General features: G+C 39.2%; 1 protein-coding gene across 1 annotated transcript in view; it reads left to right on the plus strand.

The window, feature by feature from the left end:
* Positions 1 to 20575, plus strand: part of CDH20 (cadherin 20) — a 119947-nt gene that overhangs the window by 52820 nt on the left and 46552 nt on the right. The window lies entirely within an intron of this gene.

Consider the following 20575-nt stretch of genomic DNA (forward strand, 5'->3'; position numbering starts at 1 on the left):
TGTACCTGCCAATATCTATCTTAAATGCAGAAAGGTATCTTATCAAGTAAAATTGTGAAAATATTGATGGGGGTCAAAAAACAGCAGAAAAGAACAATATGCTGTTCCTTTCCTTACAAAGTTCTAGTCTCTGTATTTCTCGTGTTCTCTACAACAGCTGCTTTAACCATAGAAAAATTTGGCCTTGCCTCCTTCTACCACCCTGTTTGTTCTTCATGAGAATGAGCCAACGGAAAAATTAGAAAAGTTGATGCTGAAGTGCTGTTCTCACTCAGGGTGTTTTTTAAATGAATATTTCAACTCTCAGGAAAGCTATGATTGTTTGATTGCTATTTAGGTTTATTTCTGAGGTGCCCTTCACCGCTTCACGTAAGCACCCTCAAGACAGTGGAATTATCTTCACCTGCAACAGAGTAGAGAATTTTTCTAATAATATGTAGCCATGAACAAACTGCAGAGAAAAATTGTGTTTGATTGAGGCTCCTTCAGTCTTCTGAGGATGCCACGTCTGAATTTCACAGAACTGAGTTTCAGCATCAGCTTCTACTCTCTAATCTCTAATCTCTCTAAACTAATCTCTAATGACTTGAGATTATTTTTCCCTGAAAAGATGAATATTGGTATTTGTTATGAGTTGCAATCACCATTGTTTTAAGTTTCACTGACAGACTACAAGAGTCATTTGGCAAAAAAATGCTTCTAAATTCCATATCATATCCTGTATAAGTTTGTGTGAGCGTAGTGGAATGTGTTTCCATTCTCTACACATATTTTTATTCTGTCTATCATACTGAAAATGCAAACCAGGAAAGATATATGGATTTGGGATCTGTATTTTGAGTGAAGGGGTTTAGATCTATGCAGGCTTAACTTTACTGCGGGATGGTAATAATGCAAAAGCATTTCATGAAATTAAAACAAGTAGGTCCATCACCTCAGTGATTTTCTCCAAAAGCACACAGATATAATTAAGCTCATATTCCTTTCCTGTGGGAGAAGGATATTTCTTACTCTGTAGATGCTGCCTGGAACATCTGTGAAGAAAAAGAAAACAGCTGCAATGGAAAAAATTGAATGTTTTAAACTGCTTTATAGCTTTAAGGACTTTTTTTTTCTCTGCTACAAGGTCTCTTTCTCTCCAATTTTTGCCTCCTCCTTCCCCCCTTATTTTGTTTTTCTGTCGCAGTGTGGTATGTACTGAATTAACTAGAAGCAATAATTGGCAGATTTTTAAGTGCTGTTATTGCAGGTGACAAAGCCAGCAATACCAAATAAGAGTTTCTGTAAGTAGGTTAGTGTGCAGCTTGTTTACTAGGTGTTTCAGATGCTCTTTCCCCATCATCACCCTGGGAAAGGTTGCAGGGTGATGAGTAGGTGCTGGGAGAGGTGGAGCACCTGAATTGCCTGCCCTGTTGGAGGGGCCCCCGCCCCCCACGGCAGCGAAGGTGGCTCCGCTTCTTGAGAGAGAGCCTCCAGGCAATAGAACTGCAAGTGGCAAATTGCTCTTTATTTTTTTTCCCCATCTGATTCTCCAACTCAGTGAATCATTAATATAGTTTAGAATGGAAATGAAAATGCCACAAAAGAGCATCTCATTGCAGGATGTCTGTAAAGATATATAAAAGGATCTTTTCATGGGTAATTATTCAAACCACTTCATATAACTGTCACCATTAAAAGGTCACTAACTTTTACCACACAAGGATTGCTGAGATGCAGTATTGGCGCCCTCTTCTAAAACTAGAAGCACTACAGTGTCGCTCGTGGTCATCTGTGATACTAACTGTTTTTATTTCATTTCATTTCATTGTTACCATATCAGCAGAGAGGATGCTATCCTATAGTCAGACATCAGTGGCCCCACTGCACAGTAAGTGGAGTGAGTCTTAAGGCTCACAAAAGGCAAAAGGAAGGAACAGTCATGGCTGTGCTGTAGAGGTGCTGAAGGTTTGGGAGTCTAGAGGAAGGTGCAAGAAAGCTGGGCTAGGAGTGATCGCTGTGCACGAAAACCTCATCTTACTTGGATGAGAATTCAAGGGAGGTTTGGAGAATGTCAAGGACGAGATGCAGGAGTCTGCCTTAGTGAGATGATGGTGAGTGAGGGCTGGAGGTGGTCCCAGAGGGTGCAGGATTAGCATAGACTCTCCTTGGTCAAAGAAATTTTCCACGTGGTTAGCTTTTCAGAACAGTGACTGTGGGTTTGCACAGACCAGAGTAGGTTATGTCTAGTGTTAGCAGCATAGCCTGAGAAATCTGTTGTTGTTTAACCTTTCCCTACCCTTGCCCTCTACTACTCCAACCCCCCCCCAACAAAGGGAAAGAGGAAAAAAAAAAAGAAAAAAATCTTGAACTCTCCAAATTAAATCAAGAATTATTCACTACTGGGAATGTTTGTTGAATGGGCTTTCCTCCTGCACCAGTTATAGGTGGATGATTGGTGCTGATTTAACGATGCACAACATCTTATCTTCTGACAAGACTGGAGCTCACAAGAACTGCCAGGAATGTGACTTTTGAGAAGCTGACAATAGCTGCATATTTCATGTACTGCTAGAGAGTGCAGTCAGGCTGTGTAGTGATCAAACCCCAGCAGATATACACATCTCCAATTTTCCAGTGTAACAAAAATTCTGTCATCTGTTGACATAAAAGACTTGAGATAACAGCTCTGCGACCCTGCATAGTTCTTCAGTCTGGACAGATGAGACAAATCTAAATAATTGAGCATGATCTCCTCTGATTTTCTTCACATTAATGCAATGTCACATACAAAACATAAACTGGTTTTGAACGTCTTGCACTGATCTTCTTGCTTTGTATTTTTGTATTTTCCCTTCACCATTAAATAAAAGGCAGCAAAGTAAATGTTTGCATTTATATAGGGTAATCTAGGTAAGACTTCCAGACTGGCTTGTAGCAGCTTTCTGCTATGCATTTTCTGCTGAGTGTGTTTGGGAAACGGCTGTTTCCAGTTTGCTAGAAACTGAATGTCTGGGAGGTCTGTGCATTTGTTTTCTGGAGGAGACTTTGTAGCATTGAATTTGAGCCTTAGGTATAGCCTCTGACTTCAGCTGGGGGTTTCGTGTGGCTATTTACTTCCAAAGACAGAACTCGGCCCAAACGTCCTAGCATCGACTCCCTCACCTTCCTTGTAAAACCTGTGGGTGCTTATTACCTGTATTTCTTTTATATGACTGGATTATATTATACAGAAGAAGTATAATTTTTTCTACTAATGTTAGGCTAGCTGAAAATATGTATGCATATAAATCCAGAGTCACAAACATACACATGCATAAATACACACATTTCCATCTAGCAATAGAATCACATTCAATGTCCTTTCTCACCTCAACAGCTTTCTCACCTGCTCAGCAGCCCATAGTCCATCATTTTATTTCAACCTTGGACTTTGTCAGACTTGCAAGGAAAATAAATTCCAGCATTAATAACCCCTTATTAACAGGAAAGCTCCTAGCTGCCTCATGTTTAAATCTGGGAACACTTAATCATTTTGTCTGTTTTGATTACCACTGCAGAAGATTCCTTTTTACAACTTTTTTTTTTCCTTTTAACAGCATCTGATAGTAGAATTTAGCCAAAGTGAAACAACAGAACTCTCATCAACTCATTCATAAGCAATATAATACCAATGCTTTTTTATTGTCATTCCTATTCAGAATGACTGCAGTTTGTGTTGAATTTACCTGAGATTCAATACCTCATTTCCAGCTTACTATCTGATTTTGAGTGCTTTTTTTCCTTTAAAGCTTTATTTGTTAAGGCATTTTTCTATAATTATACCATGATCACTCCTAAGTGCACAGTTTACATTGATCAGAGCCATTAGGCATTACTGCTGGTATTTGATAGCTTCACACAGTCGTGCAGAGATCTTTGTATTTAGACCCAACACAGCTTTATAGAACAAAAATATATTTAGCTGCAGGAATTTCCAGTCGCTATTTTTGTTGACGTCAGTAGTTAATCAAATTGGACAGCCTACAGGGTAATTGTGAGCCACTGTTAAGCAGTTCTGTGCTCAGCAGAGGTTTCTGTATCCTTGTCGCCTGTGCAGTGATGTGCTTTAGTGGCTGGCTTTGAATTGTGCTCTATCTATGTGATGCAAAGACTTCATGGTGCACTATCAGCTATCAGCAAGGCATATTATTTGAATTCTTTGTTCCTTCCTTCTCCAAACTCATCCCTAGGTGAGGAAGGGATTGTATATTCACAAAATCTGATCTTGATGCTACTTCTTTGGTGAAATTCATTTGAGCTCTGTGCCAAATTTAAATGAAAAACAACTGCTTTTTAACATGTTTACAGCTCAGTGGGGTGCATTAGAGTTTGAGGAAAACATTAGTATGTGTGGTACAACCAGTGATGAATAATTAACATACATTTATAACACCTTTCATCTTTATGGATTTTATGTATGCAAGAATCATTTCATTTGTCCCCAGATCACATCTGGAATAAAATAGAGCAGCAGTTAAACAGGATGTGCAGTCTAAAATGGTCCAGGACAGGAAGCAAAGATGACTGCTGCAGACAGATGAAACAACAGAGGGAATTTCGGTAGGCAGAAAGTATTAAGAAAAATCAAGCATCTAGTGATGGAGCTTTACATAGTGCTTTACATATGTAATTAACTGAGTTGGAGCTGAAAGGACACAGAAGACTTCACCACTGCTCTTGTAAAAAAGACTACTACATCTTTTAATAGCCTCATATAACCGAGAGCTCATTTTAATGTGCTGTTTGGAAGGAAGAACATGCCATCTGCAGAATTAGCCAGACTTGTCCGTGGCAAGTGGGTCTTCCATAGAGTTTTCCCACTCACAACAGTTTCCAGCCCTTCCCTAGCTTTTAAAAGCCCCGGGAGTTGCAATATGGTGGCATGAGCGCTCAAATGCTGCCACAGCATACCTGAAAACATCTAGAAAGGGGTCCGTTTCTGCTTGGGCCCTGTTTGCTGAATCAGGAAAAAAATTGTTAAGAATGTGTTAAGAGAAAACTCAAACAGCCAAAGTGGCATTTGGAGGGCTCTCAGCTCTGAGTCCAAGGTTAGCAGCCACAGAGGCTGTCATTTCTGCCTCAGTACAGTAAACATCAAAACAAGAGGACCTCGACAGGCGGGAGAGGGGATTATGTTGTCCAAGTAAGAGAAAGCCAAGCCTCTTTGGCCTGATGTTCAAAATAATGACTTGAGAGCTGCGGAGGGGAAGGGGATTTTGGATTCATGTGCAACTAAGGCCAGTCCAAAATGCTGATAAATTAGGTGGTTGCCTGGAGTAGCCAGCTGAGAGAAGCAGCAAAGTCATAGGAGCTCCCACCCTTAGGCAACAGCCTCTCTCACCAAAAATTGGGGCATTTGATCTGGCCAGCTCGCTCTCTCTCCAATACAGCATAAATGCAGCTACCTGTGCATTTGCCACAGCCCCCAGTTTTTAAGGGGAAAGTCTGTGCAAGAAGTGACCTGGCCCATGAGGGGAAGGGGGAAAGGGGTAAGACCGGGTGCAGGCTCATCATCTCCCCCTCATCTCCTCCTACACACCAGCGGTGCTGCGCTGTGACGGGGGCCCTGAAGGAGGGCAGGCACCCCGAGGGGCTGCTGGCTCCCAGGGACCTGCTGTGTTCGAGGATGGGGGACAGCTGCTGCCCCGCTCACCCGAAGCTGCTGCACTAGTTCTGAACGCAGCGAGGCGCTTTGAGCCTGCAACAAAAGCCGTGGTAAGATGATAAAAGGCAAAGAGAGTTTGATTTTGCAAGGCAAAGAGGTCACTTAAACAGTTCAGGAGTGCTTTGGCCTCTTCCCAGTCAAGCGGCCAGTTGGCAAGGTAGCTTGCACCTTTTGAAGCGGTTGGTTTTGTTCCTGTTTAAAGTCATATGTTAGACAAATTCAGTGACATAGTGAGCAAAGTCAGTCCTCCGTTCCTGAGGCTCTGAAGAGAGGTCTTTAGTGGACAGATGGCTCAGTGCCAGTTCCTTCAAGTTCTGCCTGTTAACGGCCCTAAATTGGCAATCACTTTAAATGTCATTCCTAATTTCATCCTGATACAAAATTGCAAAGCCACCTTTTCTTTTTTCTGTCAAAGTTTATTTTCTATATATACATTTGTCCATTTAAAAAAAGAAATAATTTATTCTATATTCATATTTCTTCAGCATGACACTAAAGCCAATGACAATCTAGCACATTTTGTAAGTATGAAGGAGTCCGTCCCCCTTACTGGCTCCTCCTAAGTGGGGGAAGTTTCTTGAATATACTGAGCAGCCGAAGTTGATCCAAGAGCCTCAGTTCCTATACCATTTGCAGGAATATAGATTTTATTGACTTCATTGAGTTTTCAGGATGAAAATTCAGGAGTTGAGTTCTGCTGGGCTCTTAAAATACCCATCTCCAATGGAAGCATTTGACCATTGGACTGTGATTGGCCCATATCTGCCCTGATCAAAAAGAACAGCTAAAAGTGTGTGGAGATAAAATAGCACAGAGTTTCTGAAGTGTATTCTTTTGAAAAAAGCTGAATTCATAGGCTTATGACTGTAAAAAAGTCTTTTCAGAATGGATTTGCCATTGTGGTTTTGCTGACTGTTCACAATTTTTAGAAGAACTGGAGATCACGCTGTAAAATTTGCACTTGGCTAATTTTTTTTTTTCTTAAGTACCTAATGGAAAATCAACCTATTATGAATTTTGCATAGCTTCCTCCAGAGACATTTAAAACTGATCTAAAATTATAACATCTCTTTAGGTAATTAGTTTAGTTATGGGCTGTTTAAGAAACACAATTGCTTATTTCAAATTCAAAAGTCGCAGAAGTTATTAAGGTCAAAGGACTATTTTCAGTTTTTGGCATTGCATACAGAAGATGTGACTTTAGATTTTACTTGTTTTCAATCCCTCTATTTGTTCCTAATGTTTCACTTCTTTTACTATGTTTTTGCTTTTTGTGTAAGGTGTTAGAATAAAAACATAAGAGATAAAAGCAAAAGTCCCAATGCTTTAGTGTTTTAGACTGACACTTGTCCCAAATTCTACATCAAATATGATACTGAAAAGGTTTTGTAAAGGGTATAGATGGATTTGGCCTCAGCCAGAGTTGTAACTCATTCTGTACTGCAGTTAGCTGCAGTTATAAATGGTCTCCAAAGCCCACAAAACCACAATAATATGGGCACTTCAGTTCTCTGCTCCCCTTAAAAAAAAAGAATCCCAGTAAATGTGATTTGTCTTAGTAATCCCAATAAATGTGATATGGTTCTTGAGCTGATCTGCCTAGTTTTCTAGGTTTTTTACCATCTTATCCAGTTATAAGTAAAAGTAGGTAATTGTTTTCAAATTCTTCTGCGACTCTCTACTTTTACAAGAGAACAGACAAAACTGGTGACTTTGGTACTACCATTTTAGGTTTATCTTTTCTATGCCCCAGTGAGATGAGGAACGCTTACCACATTGTGCATTACAAATGAGGAACCGAGGCACAGAGGTCATTGATTTTGGATGCCCCATTCAAGAAGCCTCGGAATTTTTGGTAGTTTATAACAGTGTATGTTTTCAGAATACATCTTCTGTAAGCAGCAAATGCTCAGCTGTTTGGCAAATCAGACCAGAGAGTCATGAATCTTAAATACAAAAAATGATGAAGAGTTAGAAGCTGCCTGTGAAAAGGCTGGGTTAAGGGACAGTAGCACCATCACAGAGGAACTATGTGGCCAAAGCAGTATAAAAACAAGTTATGAAGGGCAGGATCCAGCTGGGTTAGTCATAAAGCTGTTCTTGCACCTCCTGTCAGCTGCTCATCCACCCACATCTTCCAAATCTGCTATGACTGGAGTAAATGCTCTGCTGACCACCCTCTCTTTACTCTCAGAAGAGGGCATTGCTCTAGCCTGTTGCAGTCTCCTACCATACCTCTTCCCATATTCATCCTTCAGTCCCTTTTTCTGCATCCTGCCATTCTCCAGTTTGCTCCTTATTTCCTTATCGCCTGTAGATCTACTGTTTGCCCCTTTCCTTTGAATTTAGGTAACTTCCTTCCTCAGGCTGCTTAGGCATTAGAGGGACAGTGATTGACAGCACAGAGAGAGTGTCCAACAGGACAGTAGGTGTTAGTGGGACAAATGTCCACATCCAAACCTGGATCACAACCCACAGTAGCCTGGAGATGCAGTTTTGAGAAAATCACTTTTAGCCAGACTTTGGAGAAAGTCTTGTGCAGGTGAACCCATTGGGGGATTTAAACAAGTGAAGCATGCATCTCCACCAAGTATGTGCAGACACTACTTCTTTAAAAGGCATGTAGCTTGACCATATAGCTTGTATTCATGGCACTCTTGCCAGACAGATGTGTCATTTCTTAGCAAATATGAAGTCCTTGCTTAAAGGCAAGCAGATTTTACAGATATTCAGAAAAAAATCACTATGCTTCTTTAACATGAGCAAGCAGCATATTATTCCTTAGCCTCTTTTCAGGGCATGGATGAGCCTTTGCAAAGAAAAATTTGCGGAAGTACTCAACTAACCGTTCACCTAAAATGGAAACTTTTTAGTTCAGATGGTTCTATTTTGGCAACATCTTAAATGCATTATTCCAAGTCTTATCGTAGAAATCGTAGGGTGACCTTACCGCTAGGTGGTGCATTTGATTCTAGTTACATCCTCTGGTCTTTATCAATGACTATATCACAATTTCATTCTTGATTTTCTCATTTTGTAGCTGGAACGTGAAAGGTTGAGAGAAGGAGAAGAAAAGCTGACAACACTAAGTACTGCTGGAATTTTTTTCACTGTTAGTTTCTCATCAACTACGTGGCTAGGAAGAGCATGACTGAGGCAGAGTGGTAGTTGAGAAGATAGTTTGCAGTGAGTGATGGCTTCTTTTGTCAGAGCTTGACTGACAACAGTACGTTGAAAGGTGTTTGACATACTTTCTTCTTTGGTAGCATTAATGGTGCTGGTCAAAGAAATCTCATTGGCGTTCAGCAGCCCCCAAGAATTAAGGGTCCGTTTCAAAACTAGTGGCTCACATTTCTGTCTGTCAGATGCTGTCAAAGAATTCATTTCCTTTGCACTGCATTGAGTCTATTTTTGCCTGGAGAAAGCACTTTGAACTCACTTTATCTCGTCTGCAAAAGAAGATGACAGCTCTTTGCTATAGAAGATACATAGCTGATAACTATATTATCTCTGAAAATACTTTTTTCAGATCCAGACCACCAAATACTCACCACAGAGGCAGGGCATAACTCAGCATTGCTCTATCAAAGGTTAAGACTGTACTGCGTGCTCGCCCACAGACCAAGGCACAAAGTTTGCATACTGGGGATGTGGAAGGTGTGTGTGGAAAAATATCAGAACCTCTTTGCACATCTTTTTCAAAATATGCCAAGTCTGTCCTTTCTACACCCTTCAGTCCACTCTAGTTTTCTAGACTGTCCAGTCCACTCAAGTGTGGTCAGAAATATTCCTTTATTCATCTATCTATGACAATAGTGACTAGACGGACTGCTCTTAACCTCCCAAGTCATTTTTTATTCTTTGTCAGATGAGAAGGATCAGCTGAGTCCATGTAGCACAACATCGCTTTACTCCTCAAAGTAATGTCCTGCCACTGCTGCCTACAACATGACTTCACACAAGCTGTATCCAATCTATTTCTACGCTGCATTGTCACCAGTTGAAATTGGTCTTGTTCCTCAGCTCCCTCCATTTTCAAACTGAAAAGAGAAAGGAACAGATAAGCCCCAGTTTAATTTGTTCTGGCAATTATTGGAAATCTCCCACAGAGAGAGAAGCCATTGCCTATCGATGCGGAATGACATACAGCCATATGGGCCCAGACAAAAGGAGACCTTGCTTTTCTACAAGTGTATTCAGGCATGTATAGACATATTGGCTGAGGTACCAGCCCATTCGCATCTTAATGGGGAAAAAAGAGAGACAAGAGCCTGAAAAAGGAAAAGAATAAAAACTATCAACTGAGAACCGACACCGAGGGCATGAAAACAAATTGTGAACTGGTGAAGAGAGGAGGAAACTATTTTGACTATCTAGTGCAGCAGATAACTACCGTGCCGCTATATGTGTTTTAGAACTCTCAGAATAATGCTGTTATTGCAGATAACGGTTACCATAAGTTTGATTTGGAAATGTGAATTAAAGATAAGTGTATTTTGGACCTGGGGTACAAGCTAAGCTTCTTTCTTTTCCCTTTCTCTCCCTCTCATTCTCCCTCTCTCTTTCTGCAAATCAGGATTCCACATTAATTCAACTTAAATAAAACTGTTAGGATAAAATACCTCTGAGAAGCATTTTAAAATATAATTTCCTGCAAAATGAGTGTGTAAGTTTATTAAAAAACCAAAGTGCTAGTCAAAAGGTGAAAGAAATATATTATACGATTATAGAGGAAGAAAGAGGTTATTTAAGAAGTAGCTGAAATGGCAGTTCCTTTTAAATTGTCATGTGGATGCTTTTAAAATGCAATGACAATGGTAGTTTTTCTTTAAGCTTTTTACTTGTACTCTGCTCCTGAGCAATGGGGAAAGATGTTTGTCGAGCAAATCACTTTAAATTCCAGGTAGAATTTTCCCTGCCTCTGGATTAATTTTCTCAATTTTTCCCTTTTAACAGTACTTAATGATAATTCTTATGGCTGCCTGACTTGTCTACCCTGAAAACAGCTGACAGAAAAACCATTCACAGTTCAGTCACTGACATCCCAGAAATGATTTCTCATTACTTTAACGTATGTTACAGAAGAAAAGTCGTAATATGAACTTAGAAAACAGCAACAACAACTTGTATTTAAAGGAAATACTGGAACTGATCCAAAGCTCATTGCATTGATTAAAAATGCTTTTAATGGCTTTGCTGGGTTTGGAGATGATGAATTGTTTATAGAGATTATAACCTCCCTTGTTGTTGTCTGCAACAAAATTTAATAATGTACGAAGCTAGCAAAAATCTGCTTTCTTTGTACTAATGGTGATTTCTGTGAGGGAGCATTAGAGAATAGTTTTTCTGAATGACCAGTGCTCTAGTTATACAAGTTAAAAAGAAAAGTTTAAAAACAAAAAAATAGGCAGTCAGATAGATAGTTACAAAATGCGTGTGGAATTCCAGTAAAATCAGTTCTCATTGCAATTAGTGGCCATTGTGTTTGAGCATTAATAGCCTGGGGCAGACATAGTAAACCAGTTCCTAACTGTTGGTAATGACAGATTTCTCAGGGATTATTACTTAATTAACAATAATTTGAAAGGGTGGTGCAGCTGTGATGAAGCATTCATTTATGACATATCTAAACAATATCACATCAAAAGAACATGTAGCCTGCTAACATTTCTCTTGGTGCTTTGATTTCATTTATGTATGTGTCTGCCTGCCTGCCTGCCTACAGAAAACGTTATTTTCACATCTGAGCTGCTTTCTTTATCGGTCCATACAATGGTAATTGGTTCCCCTTAGAATATTTGCACATTGTTTTAGCATCACACAGTGTCTTCTGACTCTAAGCATATGATGATTTTAATTGGAAATGCTAACTTGATCAGGAAAAAACTCCAATGCCCACTCTTTCCATCCACACCAGAATGGGGCAACTGTTTCCCCAACACATGCATTATTCATTCCCAGCCACCTCAACATGAAATGTTTGCTATTGTTCCCACCATCCACCCATGTAGCTTATGTTCTCTCAGCATCTTTTCTCGTGAATGGCTTCTGTATACCTCACCTCATGGATTACTGGACCCATTCATAGACTAGTGCATCAGTTGAGAGGGAGGCTAGATCTTCAGACAAAGAGTATTCTGATTGGTTTGCGACAATGTCTTTTTCCCTGAAAGTTGCCACATACTATAATAGAAATGAAACTTTTTCTTCAAAGCTGGTTGTGTTCAAAAAAGGACAGAGCTGCTAAAGTGTCTGTTGTACATACTGCCCAGAAGGGCACAAGAGAGAGGCAGTATATAAGCTGAGCTGCTGTAGCAAAAGACAGAAGCACAGAGAAATGCAAAAATAGTGACATCTTTACAAGAAAAAGAAGGGTAAGTTGTAACACTGCTGTATGTTTGGTTTTTTTTTTTTCCTTGTGGTATGGATGATATTTTCTATATTGCTTCTTGCTGAATATAGTGAATTGTTCGAAAACAGTAAAGATTTAGAAAGCATTGTATTTTTGTGTTGGTAAGAAACAAATGAATCTTCTGTGTTCTCTAAGATCTGGACAAGCTGTCTGAAACAGTTCTTTAGAAATATTAGATAGCTGTCCATTGCAGTCGTTGGTGTCTGTGTAAAAGGTTGAGGAATAATTCCATTATTAGCTCTTGAAAGTCTGTTCAATGTAGCTCTAATTTTAAACCCTGACATTACTTAGGAGTGACAATGACATGGACATGTAATTCTTAAACAAGTTGTAAACTCTTCAAGTTGAAAAGTTGATTTGTAAAATAGGCATTAGGCACATAATTCCTGTTCAAAGAACTAATCCGAGTGTCCTGACTGTCTGGTTGGATGCTTATATTTGGAAGTAGATTAGAAAGGCACTTGTATGGAGCACTGACTTCTACAATGGATCAAGATTGATTACAATGACACAGAATTTCTCTTTCATTTCTGTAGAATTTAAAGATTTCTTTAGTTCACATAACATCAAAGGTGTCCTTCTAAACAAATATCTGTGCAGTGCTTTGTCCTAGGTCATATCTTATTATATAGAGTATAATCAAATTGATATAGTATTGCATCAGAAACAGCACAAGTTGTTTTGAAATGTGCCTTGTGGGAAGGCAAAATGGGGGTATATAACAGTATGTGTTTTCTTTGAAGAGAAAGAAGAGTTCCAGTGAATGAAGCTAATTAATAGCATTGGACAGACACTACAGCTATTCTTGAAATACTGAATGAATGTTAAACGAGAAATCAAAAGTTTTATTGTCCTTGACATATTTCTTTCCGATTCACTGTTCACATATTTCTAGCTTATTCAGTTCTTCTTCACAGTAAAATGAATTAGGAACTACTGCTACCAGTATGCACTTGCTGAAATTAATGGTTTGCATGGATTATCATTAAGGGAAAACTCCCATGTTTTTTAACAAAAGCTGCAGAGTCAGGTCTATTAAAAGCCTTCACAAGGGGAGCAGGCCAGCTCCTGCACATGGGGAAGGTCTCGCACGCCTCCCTCCTCCTCTGCTATCCTAGGCTGGCAATCGGCATCACATAGGACAACGAGCAATGATTGTTTGACCCTGCCTGCTCAGCATGGGTCCTGCCAGCTGCATTCTCCACATTGTGGAGGCCTGGAGCTCTTGGGGGGGGGGGGGGTTCCTCCTGGTGAGGAAGGCTTTCCTCCACGTAATTTTATGTGTATGAACTCCTCAAGGTGCCAACCTTTGCTGAAGGCAGATTGGAGCAGTAGGCCTCAAGAGTCTCTTATCTCCATTTCAAAATGGTTGGAGAACGGGATAACCTGGGCACCTACTGATTGCTCATGGCCTGTTGTAGGCACCTCTCAGAAAGCTGGCATCCCAGATCTCTGCCAATTGGGGCAACCTGACAAGCAGAAGATGTAGGTGGGTGTAGTAGACAAAGCACAGGATAAGCTAAAGGCCTTGTTCAAGCCTTGGCCCCCTCAGTGTTTGAGCCTCTCTTTGTGTGGAACAGGGACAGCCCAGTCCACCACATCTCCATGCCACTCCTTATATCTGCAAGACTTCCTGTATTAGTTTAGCAAAATACCACTTCCCAATGTAAATCCTCCTGAAAATACAGCTATTCACTGGGCTTCTTGAGTTAATCTCATCCACCGGTTTATTACTCTGCCTTCAATATTTATCTACAAATTAGCAGCAACTGTCTTTAACCAAACATATTCATTTCCTCAGTGCCTCTCATACTCTTCACTTATAGGTAACTTGCATTCACCCTGCATTAGAGCTATCCAAGTATTTATGGATGTGAGCTACATATTTTGAATTTTCCTATTATTATCAAATGATGTATATTCATACACATTGTATTTTCTGGACAAAATAGACACCATACTTTGTGTCATGTTATATTTTATTATAATATATTGCATTATATTATATTACATTGTTATATTATACTACTATATTTCAAGTGAGTGAAATATTGGTTAAGAAGCCTAATCCCCTTATATTATGGATGTGGAGATCATTCTGGCATTGAAAAAATGGAAATTTTCATTTAAGCTGTATTTTGCTTATTATCCTGTGATTGGCAGAAAAAATATTTCAAGAAGGAAAGAGATTCTGGTGGCCGGAGAAGAGCAAGTGAAAGATAGTTGGCAGGTAATATTATGAGTTTATATTGCTCTTCCATCCCAAAAAATGTCAACGTGATATAAATAGTGTCTGAATAAATTTTTAGTTTCTTAGGATCTGTTTTGTGCCTGCAGTTATTCTTTGTTGCTAATGAAACAATTAATAGGTTAATGGGCAGAAATAGTATAATATAGACATTTAACGCTGTTATCTGAATGCCAAAGCTACATTTGCACCTACAAAGTGTATAGTTAGGTGTTGTGATTCTTTTATGTGCCTCTGTAAAATTGCAGGTCATACCTTCATGGGTCTATTCACCTGAATATTCTCATTGAAGTTGATTGGAATGTGCAAATGAGCAAAGCAAGGAAGATTTGCCCTGTGCAAAATCTGTACAAACCTAGAGAGCAGGCCAGAGGCTTCTTGGGAAAATTTGGTCTTAAGCGCATAGAAACACTTCACTTGGCATTAAAACATGGGGCATCCAAGATCAAATGCAATAATGTAGAGCATTGCCATAAGATTGCATAGGACAAAATGCTAAAGAAAATCAGTGTGAGCTGTAAGTGGATTTAGATAAACAGAAAAGTGAGCGTATAGGAATGATAATGAACACTTTTACTATTACAGTAAGTTCCAATAAATTTTTAGAGGGCAGAAGTAGCCTGGATCTCTTATAGCTTGACTAACCAATGAAAAGACGAATTCCTTACGGTATCTCATGATATTGTAAAGAAAGATATGATTACGTCACCTGGGCTCAAACTTTGTTTATCTTTTTGAAACTAGGTTGTACTTTATAGGAAGGGTCATTTAATTGTTTTCACTCGGATACCTAGGGTGAGAATATGTACTGCAAGGCAGGAATCGATGTAAAAGTTAGAGGAGTAGTCCTTATCTGCTCATATAGGGATTTGAAAGGTAATTACAGAATTGTTGAGGTTGAAAGGGACCTCTAGAGATTATCTAGTCCAATGCCCCTGCTCAGACAGGGTCACCTGGAGCAGGTTGCCCAGGACCCTGTCCAGATGTCTTTTGAGTATCTCCAAGGATGGAGACTCCACAATCTCTCTGGGCAACCTGGTCTAGTGTTCAGCCACACTCACAGTAAGGAAGTATTTTCTTAACTTAGACTTTAGTAAAGTATCAATTAACAAATGCAGAAGCAGAAGCCCTTTCTGAATCAACGCAACGTTCCTTCAGAAAAGACGATCGTTTTATGGAGTAAGGTGACATTTTAGTATGGCTAGAAACATTACTATGTAGTCTGCACTGCAAAAACCCTTGCACGGAGATCAAGGTACAACCTCCTAGATGAAGGCATAATCTTAAAGAATGCCATATAAGCAGAGAAGGCTTGGAACCTGATTTACTTGTTAAGAAATTATTGCTATTATAAAAGTGGGAATTCATGGGCACACTCAGAATCAGCTGTAATGAGTGCGCTATTCCCAGTTAGCCCCGCTGTACAGCAATCAGTCAAGCATCTTTTGTTCATTTCCCCTCCTAGAAAGATGAATTTGTTATGATACTTAAGTAAAGCATGCAAGTTTTTTTTTCTTTGTGGGTTTTTTTTTCCTAATTATGAGAAGCAATGATCATCCTAGGGTTCTTCACATATGCTTACAAATATTAATCACATCTGGTGAGGTTTCTCTCTTCCTTCTGCTATTATAAATTGTGTATTTGAGTACTTACATGGTAGAGGCAATTCACACCACCTGTGGATTCAACCTAACAGGAGAAGACAGGAATGGGTGGAAAGACCCAAAGAAATGACAGAAAAAGACTAGACAAAATAAGCACTCAAACTTTTTGTGTTACATTGTTAAATGTGATTTTGTATGTATTTGAGGGTGTTAGAAATGTAAGACTCTAAATTCTTTCTGTCTTTTGTTCCTAGTGAGGCAAGGTCAAAGATCACCTAAACAATTCCTGATAGACTTCTCCCTAGCTTTTTCTTTGAAGCCATAAAAATTGAGATTCCACAATGTCTATCAACCATCTGTTCCAATACTTAACCCATCTTATACTTAGAAGCTTGATCTCCTTGTAAACTCAGTTCCTCCTGCTTCGGATTAGGCTTATTGTTTCTTCATCAGTCCCTGGGAACTAAGGAAAAAAGTAATCAATCATCATTCTTATAACACCTGTTAGTGTATATTATACTTTATTAAAGTCTGTTTTTATGGTCTCCTCCAAATCTTCTTTTTCTAGACTCAGCAAATACAATTTTAAAAATATTTTTCGAGAGTCATGTTTTTCCAGACTCCTGTTCAAATTTGTTGCTGTCTTCCTAACAGCCATGTGGGAGTTTGCCCACATCTTCTTTAAGGTGTGCTTCACTGTCCTTCTGAGCTGAGGACACCAGTCAGTAGAAGTGTTTCACATATGTGCTGTGCACATCATCCTTTTGATGCAGCCCAGAATGGCATTTTTCTCCTTTGCAGCAACATCAAGGTACTGGCTGCTATTCAGTTTGTGGTCAGCTCCTTTCCTACAATACTGTTTTCTAGGTGGTTATTTGCCTCTGTGTATGTGGGCATTTGATTTTGCCATTCTAAGGCTTGTGCTTTCCACTTGTCCTTATTGAATTTTCTTGTATTGATTTCCTACCATTTCTGCAATTTATCATTTTGAATTCTAACCCCATCTTCCCAACTGCTTACAACATCTCCCAGCCTGATGTCATTCTCACATTTTATAACTCTACTGCATCATCCAAGCTGTTAGTGAAAATATTGAATAGTACTGGGCATAAAGCAAAACCCTGCAGGGTGTCACTTGATATGGACTACCCACTTTGACAACGAGTTATTGATAACCACTCTTTGAGCTGTTTTCCAGCCTATCTTACTGTCATTTTCTCTGAGCCATATTCCCCTAACTTGCCTTTGAGAATGACTTGTGGAATCGTGTGAAACATCTTACGAAAGTTAAGATGTATTGTATTTTTTTCGTCTTGTGTCCACTAGGCCAGTTATCCTACCAAAGAAAGGAAAATTAAGCTGGTTTGGTGTGGTTTGTTCTTTACAAATCCATGTTGGCTGTTTCTTAGCACCTTATCCTCCAGATGCTGACAAATTGGTTGTTTATTCCAGCAACTTTCCAAGCGCTGAAGTTAGGCTGATGGCTCTGTAATTCACTGGATCCTCTTCCTCCCTCCCTTTAGATAAAGGTACAGTGTTTTTCCTCTTCCAGTCCTCTAGGAACTCCCTCATCTTCTATTAGCTCTTGAAGATAATCACTAATGGTTTGACTATTGCTTTAGATGGTTTTTGAAGTACCCAAGGGTAAATTCTATCTGGTCTAATTGATTTGGCAAGAGATTGCAAAATGTAGGATAGGCAGTTTGAAAAAAAGATAGAACGTAATATCTAAAATATACAATTGATTTTCACTGGGCACTAGATCAGACTTTCAGCTGAGATCGAATTGATCTAATAGAGTTAAGATGGATCTATCCTTTTCCTTCATGCTACCCTCAAATTTAAAAAGGAAAGATGGAGTAAATGGCTGGGAAATTTGGAAGAAATTGAAGGTGATATTTATATGCTGTAAGATTTTTTAAAAAGAATGATTTTTCGGTCAGAAGGAAGAAATCAAAATTCATGCTTCAGTAAATAAACTGATCACAAGGGTCAGCAAGGAATTACTTTCACCATTTCCATCATCTCGCAACACTATTAGTACTGTCTTCTTTTTCATTACTATTAACTGAAGATGATGTATCAAATAGTGTTATAGTATTGACCTCCGCAATGAGCACTGGTTCTTACTGCCGTTGTTCTTTATTTTCTACTTCTGCTCCTTCCTAGCACTGAAACTTCAAACACAAAATATAATTAATCAGATTTCTCCCACAAAGAGAAAGAAACAAAATGACATCAAGGCTGGATGTTTCAGCCTTACCTGGAAGCAAAGTTTCCTTGAGTTTCCTTTCAGGCAAATTATTTAAGTTTGCATGTGCTTGTATTTCAAGTCTCATACATTTTCCCAGTAACCCATTACTCAATATCTGAGAAAAATACCACTTTTTCTCCATTCCTTACACCTTCTCTGAATAGGATTCCACTTATGTCAGGCCAGAAGTCCACTCCATTTCTACTTGGAAAGTACTATCTTTCAAGCTTCTTGCTATAATCCTCTTTGCTGCTATTAATCACAGCTATTCTGATGCCAAGTTTCTTCTGTTAGAATTTCCTTCACTTGTGAACTATCACCTCCAAAGCATACTTAGAGAGAGCTAAACTATTTAGAGGTAGTTACTGGCAGCTTTGAAAGGCAAAAATCTTAACATTAGGAGCAGAGATCTTGCTAGGTAGGGCAATTCTGATGTCTTCAAAAGGTGCAGTACTTATGCATTGCTAATAAAAATACAAATTTACAAGTAAGAAAGAATATATTTAGCAGGTATAAAAGAAGACTATTTTTGCTGCAGAGTACACACAGATGGCCTGGCAGAAAAGCTGCAATTTCATTTGTGAAGTTCTTGAAGATACTTCTTCAATGTATTTTGCTTTTCTTTAAGCCCTCTTGCATTTTCTGCATTTTCTTGGTTCTCTTTGGCTACATATTTGCAATTCTGTATCTGAAATCTTGAGAGTTAGGAAAGGATCTTGAAATTATTCAAGGGATTGCAGGAAGTGACTACTCACAGTAGGAGGGGGTGGGCCTTGATGCCCCATGCAGTAGCTGTCAGTAGGGTCTTCTCATGCTTGTGTGCTGTGGTCAAGATCATTAATTCCTCATTCGCTGGCTAAGCCCTCTCTACTTAGAAAAGTGAGGAGGTATGCTTAGGTATTAAAGGGACCCCAACTGAAGTGCTAGTGACCATCAGTAAAGAACAGTGGGTGGAAACCGTATGCCGCTCTCAGATCCATACTCAAGAGTTTGCAGTATGTGTGTATGTGGGCCACTTACTTACACAAGTAAGTAAGTGGGCCACTTACTTACACAGCTTTCAGCAAGGGACCACTCCCTAGAAACTGAAATTCAAGTGTGTAAACCTAGGCCTTAAATTCCAGAAGGAGAGGCATACAATGCAAGGCTTCAGTGTTTCAGGAAAATCAGGAGTATTTATTTATATACAAATTAAATTTTCTTCTAAAGCTATTAATAAACAAGTCAAGAGCAGTAGAGCTACAAAGCCTGGTTTCTTGGGGGTTTGTGTCTTTTCCCTTAGATTCTTCCTGCATACACAATATAACCTAGCTCCTTCCAGCTCCCTATGGGTAACCAGCTCATTCCACCTCAGATCAGTTACTAATCTGGAACTACATGAAGGATTAAGAGATTGTATAATAGTCCAGCCTGTTCTCAGTGGGGATGTTAATTTGGATCTCTCTTCCCTACTATTCCTCCAAATTTCCAGGGAACAGATAGAAATGTAATAGTCCTTGGGATCTATATCTCTCTTTCACAATTTTTTTGAAGTTGGCCAGTCATTCAAAAATACTACTGGTGTGACAGATGATATGATTGCATAAATTCCTTTCCTTGGAATACCAGACTTAAACCAGAGGCAAAAGATCCTCCTCTGGGAAAAAGAACAGCAACCAATTAGCTCATAGCAGATAATGCAAGGACAGGAATTTTATAATACCTCTTTTTTTTTTCAATTCCTCTGTTCTGCAAAAGTTACTATTGCTACACTGCATAGTCAATATTAAGACAGATAGAGCACTGGCTTTTGGAGTTTCCTCTGATAGACTTGCCTATAATGAGCTTTCAAGTCAGTAGTTGGCCAGCAAGACAGAAGCCTAAGACATCTTTTATATTCCAGTAAATGCTAGTTCTAGTTAAAGCATTAAGAAATTCAGATGGAAGAACTTATTCGTCTAGAAAAATATTCATCTTCTGAAATGACACTGCATTGGGAAAGCTGGGAGTTTGTCCCAGTAGTGGAGTATGAAGAAGAGGGAAAATAGATAATGGAATCCTCTCCTTTAGGACTATCTTTAGTGCATGTCACATTTATGAAGGCCAATTAGATAATACCTCACATACACTCCCCGTGGAGACTGCAACGATTGGGTTTGAAGACCAGAATCTAGAGGCTGACGTTCAACACATCTGAGGTTGTTTTTCAGGTTTTAGGAACATTATTCTTGCCATATTAGGACAGCTGTAGGATAAATGAGGTCAGCATGTCTTTATTCCTTATTGCTTTGTTCTTTTTAGCTTGAAAGGGTCCTATGAAGGCCAGGCACTCTTATTCTGAATTCCTAGAAGCCCTTTGAAGTTCAGTGATAAGAACAAGGTAGATTGGCAT

Source organism: Struthio camelus, chromosome 2, assembly GCF_040807025.1.
Source record: "Struthio camelus isolate bStrCam1 chromosome 2, bStrCam1.hap1, whole genome shotgun sequence".
NCBI lineage: Eukaryota > Metazoa > Chordata > Aves > Struthioniformes > Struthionidae > Struthio > Struthio camelus.